Raw genomic sequence first — 19,404 nt, forward strand, 5'->3', positions numbered from 1 at the left:
TATATGTGTAGTGAGTGACCATCAATATAGTATTTCCAAGGCCTACCACCCCCTTGGAGAGGCGAAAGAGGTACAAACCCCTCAATGTGGTTACCCGGGCCTACCACCCCCTGAGCTAGGGACCAAGGTACAAACCCCTCGATATGGTTATACGGGCCTACTACCCCCCGTACTAGGCAACCAAGGTACCAACCCCTCGATACGGTTATACGGGCCTACTACCCCCCGTACTAGGCAACCAAGGTACCAACCCCTCGATACGGTTATACGGGCCTACTACCCCCCGTACTTGGCAACCAAGGTACCAACCCCTCGATACGGTTATACGGGCCTACTACCCCCCGTACTAGGCAACCAAGGTACCAACCCCTCGATACGGTTATACGGGCCTACTACCCCCCGTACTAGGCAACCAAGGTACCAACCCCTCGATACGGTTATACGGGCCTACTACCCCCCGTACTAGGCAACCAAGGTACCAACCCCTCGATACGGTTATACGGGCCTACTACCCCCCGTACTAGGCAACCAAGGTACCAACCCCTCGATACGGTTATACGGGCCTACTACCCCCCGTACTAGGCAACCAAGGTACCAACCCCTCGATACGGTTATACGGGCCTACTACCCCCCGTACTAGGCAACCAAGGTACCAACCCCTCGATACGGTTATACGGGCCTACTACCCCCCGTACTAGGCAACCAAGGTACCAACCCCTCGATACGGTTATACGGGCCTACTACCCCCCGTACTAGGCAACCAAGGTACCAACCCCTCGATACGGTTATACGGGCCTACTACCCCCCGTACTAGGCAACCAAGGTACCAACCCCTCGATACGGTTATACGGGCCTACTACCCCCCGTACTAGGCAACCAAGGTACCAACCCTTCGATACGGTTACCCGGGCCTACAACCCCCCGAGCTAGGCTTGGTCGACTCCCAACACTTATATAGAGAAAATCATATACATGTATCCCTTTCATCATCATTTCAATACTTATATAATCATCCGACTCATAGGACGTACATTGGACCTTCCATTTCCTAAGGATTCTATAAATGGCATTTTATCAAACATATGGTGGGCTACTTGTTCATGTAAATAAAATCATGTGTTTCAAGAGTACTAAGTCCAACCAATTTCAAAATCCATATAAAACAGCCCACCAACAACATACATATATATATACATATATAACAACCTTCATAATTTGATCATTGAGGCATGAAAACCATAAACATCATATAATAATTCCATTTCATGATAATATGCAAAATAGACCATAATAGGGTGTGTAGTAGTAATTCCATACTTCAAGAGTTCATAAATAATCATAAGGACCCATAAACTTGAAGTAGTAATAGAGGATAAATGGTTGGACTTGTGGAAAGGAAGGTTTCCACAATCAACCCACATACCTCAACTTTGGAGAATTCTTGATGAAGATTGGAATGGAGAATTGAAGCTTGAGATTGAGTCTTGAATCCGGAATTAGAGCTTGAGATGTTTGAATTTGGTTGAAGATCTTGGTGGAATTTGGAGAGGGCTTGGAGAGTGTTTTTTGAGTGTTTTGAAACTTAGATAAAAAATGACTAAGTATGGGACATATCCCCTTTTTATAAAAAAAACGCCCCAACACTTCGCCTAAAAAATGAGGCTTTAAAAAAACAGCTTACTGGAAATTGTCAATCTGCACAGACAGGTTTTACGAAAATGGTCATAACTCCCTCATCCTAACTCGGAATGATGTGAAACCAGGTGCGTTGGAAATATAACTCAAAGGGCTTTAATTTAATAGTTTGTGGCCCTTCCAGTTCCTTGTGTGCTAAGAGATATGCCTCTTTAAAGTTGACCTTCCAAATCACATTTTTTGCGATTTTTGAATTTTGATACGGTTGCTCTAAAATTCGGGTTAGACCCATTTCACACTCAATTTGACCCCCTGAATAAGAATATGAAGTCGAATTTCCGAAATCATTCCCGGATTTTGAGATATATGGAAATTACAATTATAGGTGTTTCCGAAGCACATTTTCGGGCATTTTTGGGGTCGTTTCAAACACGTACCTGGACGTTAGCTCTCACGTTTAGGCTCTAGTTTAACCTACTAATTTTCCGAGGCATTACAGAGACTCATTTAGAATATACCGGCGTAGCATCAATTCTTGAAAAACCGGGTGTATAGGTGAAAATGCAGGAGGTAGGGCTAACTCATAGGCAACATCACTAACCCTCCTCAAGATCTCAAAATGCCCAATATATCTGGGGATAAGCTTTCCCCGCCTGCCAAACCTATTCATGCGCTTTAAGTGCGACACCCGTAAGAACACCCGATCACCAACACCAAAACACAAAGGATGACACCTGCGGTCAGCATAACTCTGGTGCCTGCTATGAGCTGTCCTCAGCCTATGCTGGATCACCCGAACTCTCGCCAAAGCCTCCTGGAGTAAATCTGTACTGTACGGCCTAGGCTCCGAGGACTCAAACCAACCAACTGGAGTGCGACAACGCCTATCATATAGGGCTTTAAACGGGTCCATCTGAATGCTCGAGTGGTAGCTGTTGCTGTACGCAAACTCCGCCAAGGGAAAAAACTGATCCCACTGACCCTCAAACTCAAACACATAAGCCTGCAACATGTCCTCCAGGACCTGAATAGTGCGCTCCGACTGGCCATCGGTCTGTGGGTGGAAAGCAGTGCTGAGATCAACCCTGGTCCCCAACACTCTCTGAAATGCTCTCCAGAAACTAGATGTAAACTGAGACCCTTGATCTGATATGATGGACACCGGCACACCATGAAGACGGACTATCTTCTGAATATAAACATGGGCCAACCGCTCTGCACTGAATGTAGATCGAACTGGGAGGAAGTGAGCGGACTTGGTCAATCGATTAACGATGACCCAAATACTATCAATGCCCCTGGGAGTCCGAGGAAATTCTATCACGAAGTCCATAGTGATACCCTCCCATTTCCACTCGGTAAAGTGTAATCTCTAAAATTCCCCACAGGCCTCTGATGCTTGGCCTTCACCTGTTGGCAACTAAGGTAACATGACACATACTCAACAATATCTCTCCTCATGCCGTCCCACTAGTAATGCTGCCTCAAGTCTCGATACATCTTTGTTGTGCCTAGATGAATAGAGTATTTGGAATCATGGGCCTCGTGAAGAATCAACTGAATCAAGCTCGCAATTCTAGGAACACACAAACGACCATCAAATCGGAGAACCCCATCTGAGCCTATAGTAGCCTGGCCACCATCACCCTATAACACCCGGTCTCTAAGGGCTGCCAATGACTCATACTCGTACTGTCTGGCACGGATCCGATCAAATAGTGAAGATTGAGCCCCGATAAAGGCCAATGCTCACCTGGAGTCTAAAATATATAATTTGATCATCGTGTTAGCTAGAGATTGAATGTCTAAAGCCAGGGGCCACTCCACGGTAGGCAAGTAAGCCAATATACCCATACTTCCTGCCTTCCGGCTCAAGGCATCCACTACTACATTCGCCTTGCCCGGATGGTAGAGAATAGAGAGGTCATAGTCTGCCAGAAGCTCAATCCAGCGCTGCAGCCTAGAATTAAGATCCCTCTGACTTATAATGTACTGTAGACTGCGGTGGTTAGTGTAAATCTCACAGTGAACCCCATATAGGTAGTGCCTCCAAAGCTTGAGCGCGAATACTACCGCCACCAACTCTAGATCATGAGTGGGGTAGTTGCGCTCGTGTACTCTCAACTGTCGGGAGGCATAAGCAATAACCCAGCCCCGCTGCATCAAAACACACCCGAAACCAACACCACAAACATCATAATATGAGGTAAAGCCCTCACCCTCAACTGGAAGAGTCAGCATAACAGCAATAGTAAGCAACTCATTGAGCCTCCGAAAGCTCAACTCACACTCCTCAGACCACACAAAAGGAACACCCTGGCGAGTCAATCGATTCAAAGGTGAAGCAATAGTGGAATCACTTCAACTCATTCATCTAAAGACCCCCAAATTACTCCCTTAGAAATCCCCTCTCTAGAAGAAGAAGAAGAAGAAGAAGAAGAAGAAGAAGAAGAAGAAGAAGAAGAAGAAGAAGAAGAAGAAGAAGAAGAAGAAGAAGAAGAAGAAGAAAGGAAGTTAGGGCAGTAACTTAGGGCGATTTTCACAATTGATTCAAGCTTTGTTTGGGGCTTTGATTGAAGGTATGTGAAGCTTATTCATCCATGGGTTCTTGCACCCATGGATCCCCATTAGAAATCCCCCAATTGTGAGCTCAAAAGCCCAATTCTAGCTAAGGTTGTGATTGCATTATGGGTAGGACTTGGGTGTGATTCCAATCTAGTGGATATCACCCATATGATTGAATTGTCTTTGTTTAATGATATTATGATGAATTCATGTGATTTATATGATGAACCCTAATCTATATTGAGGAATGTGATTATTGTGGGTTGATGCCATTAGAGATAAAATTTAAGGTTCTAAAGTGATCTTCCTATTTCAATGTCTTGAATACTAATTGATCATAGTTAGGACCATCCAATTCTGAATGGAACTAGACTTAATTGAATATGAATGATCTTGACTTGTAAAGTTGGAATTGAACCTTTATGATCAAGTATGACTAGAATCACCTTCTATGGAACAATGTGATGGAATAGCTTGTAAATTAGACATGGATGATAGAATGAAGTTAAGCTTGAAAGTATGGCTTGTAGCTATCATTGTTAGGGCTTTGGGGGTAAATTCAATATGATGTGATCTTGTGGTGTATTCTCTTCGTCTTATACACTTAGACATGAATATGTTAGGAGATTCAAGTTCTCTCACATATAAGGATTCTAGGTTGACCTACTAACCTAAAATGAATCAAAGCATGTTAGACTAGAATAGCTTGAAGTTGTGATATATGATCCCTTCATGTATAGCTTGCCTTAGTAGGATAAGACCAAGGTTGATACCTTAGGATGAAGAGCTATTCTCTCCTAAGGGATAGGTTGACTTAGCATTATCGGATGCATGTCATGGTAGCGTGAGTTAGTAGTAGTCATGATAGCCTAGGATTGAGGATTCATACTCTCCTATGGGTAAGCTTGAACTAGCATTGTTAGGATGCATTCATGGTAGCTTGACTTGGTTTGGCCAAGACCATTTCATGGTAGCTTTGGGATAGAGGACTTAGAATCTCCTAAGGGTAGCTTGACCTGCATTGTAAGATGAATTTCAAGTATAGATTGAGTTGGGATTAGTCATGGTAGCTTAGGGTTGAAAATCACACTCCCCTATGGATAGCTTGCATTTGTCACCTAGTACACTTGTTAGGGTAGCATGACTTAGTTGGTTTAGGACTATTTTATGGTAGCTAGGATAGGACACTTGTACCTTTCCTAGAGTAGCTTGGACTTGCATGTTAGTGTGTATTCCAAGGTAGTTAGCTTAGCTTAACCTAGTTATGTTAGTAAGATGATAGCATGGTCTAGCCTATTATGGGGTTATTCCTTGGTAGCCTTGAATAAAGGTAAATAGAATAGAGGGATTAGTCCCCAACTAGTGAACCTTCATGATAGTGTAAATGAGTACTTAGTGTGGGTAGTAGTATGGGATGCTATCCATACATTGCACAAGTATGAGCTCTTATGATGTTGTGCTAGCTTTCATACTTGGTACATTTTGTACTAATGCATATTGCCTACATTCTAATCAAATGTAGGGTTTGGAGATTTGAGTTGCTTTGGAGGTTAGGTTTTCCAAGATATGATTGACTTAGGTGGTAGGTTCCTTTGTCTATATGAAGTAAGCTTATAGTAAGACCAAAAGTAGGGTGAATATGAATAAGATTAATTCATGGCTATGCTTAGTGTGAAGGGGAGTATGGGATGACTTTCATGCATTGCACAAGTGTGTCTTGAGGTTCCTTAGAAGTATGGTGCCCTTATGGTAGAAAGACTTATGACTTAATCATGCACATAGACTATGATTAAGATGACTAAAAAAGGGATACTTGGCTTGGGTGGCATTATGGGATTCTATTCTTGCTTTGCACTTGTATACTTTTGAGGTTACTTGAGAATGGTGCTACTATGGTAATGATGACTAAGAGTCAATTATGTTGATATGATTATGACTTATCTTCTATGCTTATTAACTATGTCTTATGTTGACTTATGTTTATATGAAGCTTATGTTGGAGACCTCTCTATGACTATGATGATTATGTTATGACTATGTTATTATCTCTTATGCTTATTTCTTATGTTGACTAACCATTTGAGATGCTCTTATGATGTTGTGTTAGCTTTCATACTTGGTACATTTTGTACTAATGCATATTGCCTACATTCTAATCAAATGTAGGGTTTGGAGATTTGAGTTGCTTTGGAGGTTAGGTTTCAAGGATCTAGAAGAGTTGAAGAATTGGTGAGTCCTCATAGCTTCGAGGACAAACCCATTATGTTCCTTCATGTCATTTCATTATGTTTTAAGACTTTGTATGGGTTGCATCCCAAAGACTTTTATTCAAGAGTTAAATAGATGGTTTGAGACAAAGGTTCTAGTAAAGACTTCCGCTTGATTTTATGAAATAAGACATTGATTGTAAATGTTTTAAATTTTCTCGTATTCTCTATTATCTTGTGTTAAGAGTGTGATAAGGGCTTGTATGCGACCCATTCGGGGTCATGTACGCCGTGTTATGACTAGGGGGTGCTCTCGGGTCGGGACAATTTGCACACATGGCCTCTTTCCTTCTTCCTTCTCATTTTGATGTACCTTACACACATTGTATGTCCTTCTTTGGTGACCTTCAAGCTCCTCTAATGCTTATCTTTTCATGAACATTGTTTGTAGGTCTTAGAGATCCTTTGCTTGACTCCGTGTGAATGGTCTTGAGGGGTACATGCCACTCAGGTTAGTGTCATCCGTGCTGCCCGTGTTATTATCTTCCCCTTCTTGAAAATGATTAGTCCTCGAATCCAAAGAATCACCTACAACACAAGTAGACAAATCACTAACATTGAAAACATTATGAACATTATACTCACTTGGTAGGTCAATCATGTAAGCATTGTCATTGATTCTCTTGAGTACTTTGAAGGGTCCATCCTCTCTTGGGCTTAGCTTCCCTTTTCGTACTTGTGGAAACCTCTCCTTCCGGAAATGCACCCACACCCAATCATCTGGATTGAAGAGCACTTCCTCTCTCCCTCGATTGTTTCTAATGGCCACCTTTGAATTGTTCTTTTCAATGGCCTGTTTAATCTTGGCATGAATGTTCATCATCTCCTTTTCCCTTTGATTGGCATCTAGGCTCACAACAACATTGCTAGACAAAGGAGTCATGGTTAATGGAAACAAAGGCTTAAAACCATAACATGCTTCGAATGGAGACATTCGAATAGAGGAGTGGAAAGATCGATTATATGCAAATTCAATCAAGGGTAAACGGTCTTCCCAAGTAGTTGGGGTCCCTCTAATCATGCATCGAAGCATGCTTCCAAGAGTCTGGTTGACTACTTCGGTTTGTCCATCTGTTTGAGGATTGCAAGAAGTAGAGAACATAAGTTTGGTACCAAGTGTACCCCATAGACTCTTCCAAAAATGACTAAGATACTTGGAATCCCTATCATTAACAATGGTTTGAGGGACTCCATGCAATTTAAGCACATTGATAACAGACAAAGATGCTACATGTGATGCATCATCACATTTATGGCATGGAATAAAATGAGTCATTTTAGAAAATCTATCCACTACCACAAATATACTATCATGTCCTCTTTTAGTACTAGGAAGTCCCAACACAAAATCAATAGAAATATCCATCCACGGACCATTAGGAGTAGGAAGATGAGTATACTTACCTTAGGGCATAGTCGTGGATTTGGCTTGCTTGCATTCTAGACATTGTCCACAAATCCTCTCCACATCATGCTTCATCTTGGGCCAAAAGAACTGCTCCTTAAGAATTTCAAGTGTTTTAGGTACCCCAAAGTGTCCCATCAAACCACCACTATGAGCCTCCTTGACAAATAACTCTCTCCATGAGCTCATGGGCACACATGCTCGGCCATCTTTGAACTAAAAAACCATCAACCAATTGGTACCTATCAACTCGCTTCCCTTGACTAAGATTATCAAAGGTACCTTTGAAGTCGGAATCCATAGAATAGAATCCCTTTAAGCTTTCAAACCCCATCATTCTAGAAACCAAGGTATTGACCAATACAAACCTTCTTGATAGAGCATCCGCTACCACATTATCCTTGCCTTGCTTGTAGTTGATCACATATGGAAAAGTTTCAATGAATTCAACCCATTTAGCATGTCTCTGGTTCAACTTGGATTTCCCCTTAAGATTCTTCAAGGACTCATGATCGGTCCTTATCACGAACTCTTTGTGCCACAAGTAGTGTTGCCAATGAGCCAACACCCGCACAAGTGCATACAATTCCTTGTCATAAGTTGAGTACTTGAGCGTATCTTCCTTTAATTTTTCACTAAAGAAAGCTGATGGTTTTCCTTCTTGCATCAACACACCACCTATACCAACACCCGAAGCATCACATTCAATTTCAAAGGCCTTATCAAATTGGGTAGTTGGAGCAAGGGTGAAGAACTCAACATCAATTTCAAGGCTTGAAAAGACTTCTCTTGCTCCCACCCCATACAAAAGGTACATCTTTCTTGATCAGTTCGGTCAAAGGAGAAGCAATTGAACTAAATCCCTTCACAAATCGCCGATAAAAACTTGCTAACCCATGAAAACTTCTTACCTCGGTTGCATTGGTTGGGGTCGGCCAAGTCTTGATGGACTTCACCTTCTCTTCATCGACCTCAATCCCATTTGCACTAACCACAAAACCCAAAACCACAACTTTATCAACACAAATGAACATTTCTTGAAATTAGCAAAGAGACGCTCTCATAGTAGGACATCAAACACTTGTTTCAAATGGGATACATGTTCCTCCATTGTCTTACTATACATAAGTATGTCATCAAAATACACCACAACAAACTTGTTGATGAATGGTTTTAGAAGATGTTCATCAATCTCATGAAAGTACTTGGGGGATTTTTCAATCCAAATGGCATCACAAGCCATTCATACAACCCAAACTTTGTCTTGAAGGCCGTCTTCCACTCATCACCCAGTTTCATACGAATTTGATGATACCCACTTCTAAGGTCAATCTTGGAGAAAACAATAGAACCACATAGCTCATCAAGCATATCATCAAGTCGAGGAATGGGATGTCGATACTTCACCGTGATCTTATTTACGGCTCTACAATCAATACACATTCTCCAAGTGCCATCCTTTTTTGGAACAAGAATTACCATTATGGCACAAGGACTTAGGCTTTCTTTGATCAACCCCTTCTCAAGAAGCTCTGCCACTTGCCGTGATAGCTCTTTGGTTTCTGCCGGGTTACTCCTATAAGTTGGAAGATTGGGGATTTGTGAGCCCGGTATCAAATCTATTTGGTGCTCGATTCCCCTCAAGGGTGGTAATCCAGGGGGAATCTCATCTGGAAATAACTCATCATAGCCCTGCAAAAGAGAAGAAATAACACTAGGCAAAGTGCTAGTAACTTGGTTAGCATGTAACAAAAGGTTGGTGTGGACAAGGCACACTAGATAGCATTCCTCATCCACACCCTTTAAACACTTGCTTGGCTTTGCTATCATGCACATATTCTTCTTATTTTTAGCCAAGGCACCCCCCTTCTTTGGAACGATGGTGGAACTTTGGCCTTCACCTTTTGCCTCCTCGACTTTTATTCTCTCCCGAAGCTCCTTCATAGCTCGATAGTCCTCACTCACTTGATATGGAGTGAGAGGTGTAAGCACATACTTTTTACCTTTAATCACGAAAGTGTATTTGTTGGATCGCCCTTGGTGCACAACATCTCTATCAAATTGCCAAGGTTTCCCCAACAGTAGGTGACATGGCAACATGGGAACCACATCACAAAACAATTCCTCATTGTACTTTCCCACACTAAACCAAATACTTGCTTGTTTGAGGACCTTCATCTCTCCACTCTCATTGAGCCATTGTAGCTTATAAGGATTGGGATGCTTGCTGGTTTGTATTTTCATACACACCACCAAGGAACTACTCACCACATTGGTGCAACTTCCGCTATCAATGATTAAAGAACACACTTTATCTTAGATTTTGCACCGAGCATGAAATAGATTCTCCCTTTGGTCAAGTTCTTCTTTTGCAAGGGCTCCCATAATTCTTCTCACAACACATGAAAGATTGACATTCATGTTCAAGTCTTCATCATCATCAAGCAAAGAATTTCCCTTCTCCATGAATCAAGCAAAATTCACCCTCTCATCCAACCTTTCTTCTTCATCCGCCGAAGCACCTTCCTCTCCTTCACCCCTAGCTCCCTCTTCCTCATTTTTTCTTCACCCTCATCTTCATCTTCAATCTTATACCCATCAGGAAGAGCAACAATTGTTCTCCTATTTGGACACTCACTAGCAACATGTCCCCTCCCTTGACATCTAAAGCATTGAATTGTAGAGGGTCGAGGAAAGTTAGGTTTAACATAGTTACCTCCTTGTGGTTGCTCACTTGCCTTGGATTTGTAATCAATCTTGACTTGGGTAGCTTGACCTCCACCTTTAGGTTGCTCCTGAGAGGATGTCGTCTTCCAATTATCTCTACCTTTGTCCCATGTGGAAGTTAAAGAACTTTTGGCCTTGTATGACTTTTCTTCTTTCAAATATGCTTCTACCTTTGAGGCATCATGGAAAGTCGCTTCAAGAGTCTCATAGTTCTTAAGCTTCAAGGGCTTCAAGATATCATACCTCAAGTTTGCCACGAATTGTATTACCGTACATTCCATATTCTTTTCAATTTTAGACTTCATCCGCAAGTTCTCAAACTCATCATAATATTCTTCCAAACTTATGGTGCCTTGCCTCAACATGTACACCTTCTTGAGCACGTCTTGGTAGTAGTTTGGAGTCAAGTATCTCAACTCAATAAGTGCAATCAACTCTTGCCAAGTAGGTAACTCATAGTTATGATGGCTCTCCCTTTCCTTCCTCTTAGACTCCCACCAAGTTGATGCGTACCCCTCGAATTGCGTGAGAGCATACTTTGCCTTCAATGTTTCTGAGATATTATTTGTGAGAAAGATCCGCTCACTTTGAATTTTCCATTCCAAGAACTCATCGGGGTCACTACTTCCTTTGAACCTTGGAAGTGTGACCTTGATAATGTTCAAGCCCCTATCTTGATCATTTCTCTCCCTAAACCTATTTCCTCTATTTACCATCCTATCACCTTTATATCCCATCCTATATCCTCTATATACCATCCTATCTCCTCTATTCCCATATTTTTGATCTCCTCTACCTTGGTCCCACCCCAAGTCTCGAGGTTGTACTCCTTCCCTTTGTACTCCATTTCCATCCCTACCCCTATGCTCCCAAAACTCATCATTATTGAACTCATCATGAATTTTCTCATAGAGAGGATTTTGGTATTGGTAGTCTTGGTAGGGAATTTGTGGTGCATTTTGTCGATGTGATGTGTAGGTTTCATGAAAAGATGCATTTGAATCATTTCGAAATGGTGTTTTGTATTGGACTTGGTTGGCCACAAAAGGAATATTCTCTTGTGGCGGGTGATAGGGTTGTGGATTTGGATGTGGCATAGGCTGTCTTAGGTGGTTTGGAGGGTTGGGAGTTTGGAAAGTGGGGCGTTGGTAGTTTTGGGTTCAGCTTTGTGGAGGAGAACATAGATTATGAGCTTGTCCCGGAGTAAGGGTGGTGGAATGCACCGATGCCCTCCTTATCTTCTCATATTCGGGTTGAATTACTTTCCTTCTATTCTCATTTTCTACCCGTACCAACCTTTCCTCCATACCTCCCATCCTTCCATTAATTTTTGCTACTTGCTTAAAGATGTTGGCGAGAACCTCCATGATGTTCTCCGAGCTCTCCCCAATTGGACTTGTATTAGACATGATATCTACAAAACTCAATAAACGAGGTTAGTAGGAAAAACCTCACGTCACTCATATGTAACTCTCAACTCACCTTCAATGGTGTCGTCTCAAAATTGATAGTGAACTAGCTCCGTTCAATCAACTCAAGATCACCTATCCTTTGTGATGGAGTGGATTCTTGTGACTCTTGAAAGAAGGACGACCTAAAAAAAACTAACGTACTTGAATCAAGAAGGCTATTAACGAATTAAGATGAGAAAAGTAGAATAAACAAGCACCAAAAAATTTGGACTCAAAATAAACCAAATAACAAAAGTAGAAGAATTACTTGTTGTTACTTAATTTGAAGGATCAAAGAAATGATTTGATGATTAAAAACTAGTTAACAAGTAATAAAAGATGTTAATTGATTGTTAAATAGTTGAAAAATAGAAGAAAAATGAGTTTAGAAGAAGAAGAAGTGAATTTGGACACTTAAAAAAAGTTTAAGCCTCAAATAAGTTCATCACTTGTAAGACTTTGATTGGATGATTTGATGATTAAAACTAGTTAACAAGTAATTAAAGATGTTAATTAATTGTTAAATAGTTGAGGAGTTGAAGGGAAAAATGGTAGAAAAAGAATCACCAAGTTTGGACACTTAGAAAAATTTCTAGGTCCAAAAAACTTTCCATACTTAAATATTTTTGGGTCTTAAGAAAAACCTGCACGTTTTTGGTCTCTGAAACTGACGCACATGCAGGTGCGACTGGGCGTCGCTGGCAGGTTGTCTGCTGATCCAATGTCGTGTGGCGCTGGCGTTGCAGATGGTGTCTGATGTGTCGGTCCACGTGGAAATGATTATTTTTCTTTCCAGATTTTGATTTTTTTTTTCAGATTTCAATTTTTTTTCAAAATTCCACTAATAGACCCCGAAAAACACCTTTGACCAACTTTGACTTGAAAATGTTGGTTCAAATGTACTTTCTTCTTTCTTCTTCTTCAAGAAAAACTTGAAGACACCAAGAACACATAGAACACACACTATACCCCAATACGCTCAAATCAACTCGGAATTGGCTCAAAATTTAAGTTTTTCTTCCCTTCAACTAAGAGAACAAATCCCACTAATAATTAACCTCCAAATTCTCATCAATCAAAAGACCCACTTTCAAAATTTGAGAAGTTTGAAAAGCTTGAAACCCTTCAATGGTAACTTCACTTCTACAACTCCAAATTAAAAAAAATTTGAAACCGAAACTCAAAAAACACTAGGGAACAAGGATCTAGTGTAAAAAACAACAAATCAAAACAAAAAAAATCAGATTTTTTTTGGGGACAATTTTTGGACTTTTTTTTTTTGCAAACCAAGACTAGACTTGTAGGAACAAATCTAAACCTAGGCTCTTGATACCAAATGATAAATATCAAACAAGGAAAGGACTAAAGAAATAAAGGTTATGTGGATTAATACTCAAGCTATTGAAATTATGGGCAACAAGGGACTAAAACCCTCACCTCCCAATTGACTTCAATAACCTAAATTCAACCCAAGGAAGAATAATCAAATGAAACCAAGAATCACAAAGGGGTAACACTTTGATTAATCAAACCCAAGAAGTTAACTACCAATCCCAAGAGGGGATAAGGCATAAGTACCCCCTAGACTATGACCGAAATTTCAGAGACAGACCTTAACTAAACTAAGGTCCTATTAGCCCCCTGAACTTATTTTTTTTGTAATTTTGTACACCTTTTGTCTTGCGTGGCACACTCCGTGACTCCACGCAATTGAGGCACGTGGGAGATATTTGGATGACACGTAAGCCAAAAAGATGCACAAAATTACAAAAAAATGGGTTCAGGGGGATAATAAGACCTTAGTTTAGTTAAGGTGTGTCTTTGAGATTTCGGTCATAGTCTAGGGGGGTACTTGTACATTTTCCCTATTCACCCTAATTATTCACTAATTACTCACTAAGAAGATACTACAATTTGAGAGTCAATATTCAATATAGTCTAAGTCTTCCAAAATGAAAAAAGTGTAATGTTTATACTAAGAAAATAAAGAAGACACTTCTTTGACAATTTTACCTTTAATGAGATAAGGGCCTTGTTTGGTTGCCTTCTTTTGTGAATTCTTGAATTCATGAAATGTCCATTTGCACACATGGCCTCTTTCCTTCTTCCTTCTCATTTTGATGTACCTTACACATATTGTATGTCCTTCTTTAGTGACCTTCAAGCTCCTCTTAAAGCTTCTCTTTTCATGAACGTTGCTTGTAGGTCATGGAGATCCTTTGCTTGACTCCGTGTGAATGGTCTTGAGGGGTACATGCCACTCATGTTAGTGTCATCCATGCTGCCCATGTTATCAAAGTGTACCCTTACTCCCTATTGATTCTAACTACTATAAACTACATCTAAACAACGAAAAATCATTCATAACGTGAATCATAACCCTTGAATTCATAATTCAAATTCAAGGTACAGTTAAGAGTTAAGTCTTGAAAGTTCTTTGGAGTCATTTTGAGAAGTCTTTTACAATCTTTTAAAACTTGTTTTAAGACTTGAGTACTTGAGGTTGATGATGAGGAGAGTAGAGTTCATTTAAAAAAAAATGACATATGGGAACTAAGTATTCCCAAGAGTAAATGTTTTTACATTTAAGAAGAGAGGAAACATCAATTTCCAAAAGAGTTCATGAGGAGTTTTGAGCGCTATCTCTTTTAAGAGAAACATTTTGAGTAATAATCTCAAAGTTGAGGATGAGGAAAATGTATTTTTTTTCAAAAAAAACATATGAGCTAAGTTATATTTTGGGAGTAGTATTGAGCACTGATATGTGGGAGAGTTCAAACGACTTACAACCACCATTAACCATGTAGCCAACATGGGTAGAAAGGGTTATACTTTTTAGATGATTCCTTATTGATTTTTAAGCATAGATTAGTGGATCCACTTAGTTGAGGATTTCTATACCCTGGAAAGGTATAGTACAGTTCTGGTAGCGTGGGCGAGACATTGTATCATCACATAGCTCACATTGATGGTTGTCGGTTAGAGAATCTTCCAAACAAAGTTTATTTTGTATTTTTGCATACAAACTGAGTTATATTGTATTTTCAAATACATTGAGTTTTTATCTACTATTTTAAAAGATTTTCTTTATATCACATTATTGTTATTGCTTTTATATTGAAATGAGTTGAGATTGAGTTGATGTTGAGTTGAGTTGAGACGAGGTAAGTTGTTTCTTTAGTTCCAGTTCAAGCTTATGTCATGTTTTAAATTTCCCCTTGCATGCTCGTACATTCCATGTACTGACGCCATTTGGCCTGCATCACTTCATGATGCAGATACAGGAGATCAGGGTCATCAACAGGCGCTTAGTTCATACCATTAGCTTTGGTGAGCCTCCTTGCTTCTGGAGGATCCCTCATTTATGTTTTATCATTTCAGTTTTGTTATTAGGATGTTGTGGGTCTTGTCCTGATGTCCATCTCAATTAGTAGAGGCTTCAAAGATAGATAGACAGTAGTAGTTCATGAGTCTTGTTCATTTCAGTTGTTATGTTCTAGACTTGAGTTTCCCTTGAAACTAGTTTGAATGTTTTATTTCTAAAATATTATGAGTTTATCTTTTGGTATAGTTGAGTAAAGTTTACTTTTGAGTTCATATGTTGTTGAGTAAGTCTTCCGCTGAGTGTTGAGCCAAGCCAAGGGTTCGCTTGGGGCCAACAATGGTTCTCGAGTGCTAGTTGCATCAAGGGTGTAGACTCGGGGCGTGAAAAAAACAACCTCAATCTCATTGTGGTTTGACTAACTCAAGGAATCTCAGTTGACTTGCAAGTTGCTACAAAATTCATCAAGTGCAGAGCTGCATCCTCACTGGATGTACCTCTAAACAACCCCTTCAGATTCAATAATTGAACCATAGTTCTAGAGATGGTGAATTTAACTCTTGGTGGAAATGGTGGGAGCACTATAGCTCTTGTAGCTCCAACCCCATCTAAGTCTGATCTTTGTCATCAACAACTACATGCACATGTTGTTGACCTCTTCTCCTTGGGGATAATGGTTGTTGTTGAGGGACCAACTCTTCCTCTTCTTCATCCCCAATTTCTACCCTATTCGGGTTGTTTGCATAACTGTTGGCACCCCAAGCATGGCCCTCAGTATCCCGTCTCAGTCTTTGTCTATGTATGCAAGTTCTTGAGCGTTAACCATTCTTCTAATAAACCTGTGAAGCTCGAGCTCGTAGGGAATTAAAGGCAATCCCTTACTTATGGTGTTTGATATACACTACTTGAGTCACCTGTAGAAGACAGAGAAAAAAAAGTAAAATTAGGAAATACCCTACAAACTAAAATAATTACAAGTAGAATATTTCTAAACTGATTTCCCAGCTAAGGCACCGAAATTTGATACGTCCAAACTTACACCTAAATTAACAAGTATATAATGGTTGCTATCAATTACAGAACTCAACAAGAGTTGAGTTCGATCCCACTGGGAATTACAGAATAAACAAATCTACTAGTTCATATATTCAGTTGTGGTTGATATTCCAAGAAAATAATTGCGTAAAGTAAATATTGAGTTTGTTTTAATGTCCAAGTACCCAATTATAAGTAGATTTAAATAGTAACAGTAACATACTATAGTTCCAAGGTTTGGTTATCGATTTAGATTAGACTAGGATTGTGTTCCCCATGACCTTAGGATTACAACTTATATTTCACTCAAATAACAGTCTCTCGATACAATGCAAGGATTCTCTAGCAAGATAAATACACCTAAATGCTCATCATCCTTATTAGGTGAATCTCACTCATCTCCTCTCGGTCCTAGAGTGTTTTAATTTAATCCTTGCTTATTTGTTTAAACAGTATTCCCTCTCGGCTCAAGTCTTTAAAATGAGTTATCCAATTAAAGCTCATTCACTTCTAATGTAACACCTCAGATCTCAAAATGAAGAAAAATCCCAGTTTTAAGAAAACTGGTGCTAGTACCAAAGGAACCACCCACAGACCATAGGTGGGACCATGGACCATAGATGGGGTTCCGTCGTTAAGGCCAAAATCTTTATAGTCTCTCATCCCACCCACGATCGACCAGTACGGTCCGTGATTGGACCTATGGACCATAGGTGAGGGTCAGCAACTAGTTAGAGAGAAATTGTTGTTAGGTCAACTTCAAACAGTCAGAACTTTTAGCACAAAAGGAATTGAGTGGCCCTTGACCTACCAAAAAATAGATAACTGAATCCGATTTCCAACGCCACTGAGTTTGCTAAAATCCCATATCTGAGTAGAACGTTATGCTTGATTTAGGGTAGACTTGACCGACAACCCCTACCTACGGTTGGTAGTTCAAACGATGGTCCGTAGGTCACTCTGTGGGTGGCCTTCGTCGGCTTTTAAGTTATGGTCATTTTTGTCTTTTTCTGATGCGTTGGGGTCCTTAAACTACGTCATTTAAACGCCTAAACTATGTTGTTTTACTCTGTCTAAGCCTAATAATTTAGTCAGACTTACCCAGAACCCTCATTCTACAAAATTCACCAGAACTTAGAGCGAAAAAAAGGAGAAAGATTCGACCAACCCCTCAAGAATACGCATAAGATTTTCTTCGGTTCTAGCCTCAAAATTGAAGGATTTCCCCGTAGATTTTGTCACCAGATATGTGGTATTTCACTAGTGGGTCCTATTATCCACTAGGTCCCTAGAATTCAGTCAGATTCTTGATTCTCTAAATCATGTTTAGACCTAGGGTTTCTCAAACGTTGGAGAATTGTTGTGATTTAGCTGTTATAGTATTCATGATTAGATTATCATGTTGTCATGAAATCGTTGGTTAGTTCCTTGCATGAAACTCAGAACCCTAGTTGTGTAGATTCTCTTAGTTCATGACATACACTTGCTAGGTCAATTAAACATATATACATGCTCCAGTTTTAAATGTTTCATTTTTAGTATTTAAATGTTGCATTCTTAGATTCGCATGTTAGAACATTGAGCTAACCAGTACTTCAGTTATGTTGTTTATACATATTCCAATTGGGAGTAGGCTTAGTACCGATTTGGACTATGGTTCAACGTAACCTCGTAGTCCTAAAACTACGTGCCCCTGTATGTTTATAAGTCCGCTCTGTTGGGCATCAGATTTAGTGATCACGCCAGTCATGCCTTTATACCCCTGACAACGTATATTGGGTCCTCTCGATAGGGCGAATACATTGGACTCCGCGTTTAGCTCACGTGGTTTTATGTCGATTAATAGTAGCTCCCACAGTCAAACTTTAGTGTATTTGATCCGGTTTTTGGTTATACTTCAACATTCAGTCTCAGTTTGTCTTGTTCAGGATTAGTACTTGGTCATTGCATTTAGCTCAGTTTCCAGTTATATTTCAGTATTTATGTTTCTGTTCAGATTATATAATTGCTCAGTATGATTTGTTCAGTTTATGTATTTCTTCAGCTATATTCTATATCCTGCAATCTCAGTACATTCAAAGTACTGACACATACTCTGTGCTACATCCTTTCATGATGTAGGTTCAGGTACTCAATATTCAGATCAAGCATAGATCGGTTCCCGATCTCCATTTCAACAGTTTCAGTAGTGAGTCCTCATACTTCGAGGACAATGGACATGTTTTCTTTCGTATTCACTCTTTTATTTCAGTTTCAGTTTTGCTAGAGTTAGCTAGGGGTATGTCCCAGCAACTCTAGTCAGTAGAGGCTTTTCAGACATAGTATTAGATTCAACTTTAGTTTTGAGTTTGATCTTTCAGTTGTTATTGAACTCTTAGTAGTTTTATATAAATTCATATCAATATTGTGTATTCTCCATCTAACTATTTTATCTTCTGCATAGTATCATTTTATTCAGATTGTTTTATTATGCTTATGATATGCCAGCTTCAGAGTTAACTTGGGGTCACTTGTGATCCTAGATCCTGTGTTTATGTCAAAGGGGTAGCCTTGGGGCATGAAAAACTTAGTATCAGAGCATTAGGTTCAAGAGTCCTAGGATATCTGAAATCCGTACTAAGTAGAGTCCTTTTCATAGGTGTGAAGTGCACCACATCTAATTAGAGGGAGGCTACGAAGTGTTTTTAGAAAAAAATTTCACTTTCTTGTTATTCTTATCGTGCATGGGTATGGTATGATCTCCTTTCTAATTCGTCGTTATGCGTTTCAAATCATGCCTCTTCGTAGAGCTTATACATGCAATGCTAACGCAGTTCCTCCAGTCCCAAACCATGAGGTTTCGAATGCAGAGTTTCAGAATGTGATCCAACTATTGACTCAAAGTTTGGCCAATCCGAAGAATCAGCAGGCCCCAGTTCCTACTAACACTAATGGTGGATCAATTGCAGCCAGGGTTCGAGATTTTATTCGGTTGAATCCGCCAGAGTTTCTAGGGTC

The sequence above is a fragment of the Solanum tuberosum genome, unplaced genomic scaffold, assembly GCF_000226075.1.
Source record: "Solanum tuberosum cultivar DM 1-3 516 R44 unplaced genomic scaffold, SolTub_3.0 scf00001, whole genome shotgun sequence".
Taxonomy (NCBI): domain Eukaryota; kingdom Viridiplantae; phylum Streptophyta; class Magnoliopsida; order Solanales; family Solanaceae; genus Solanum; species Solanum tuberosum.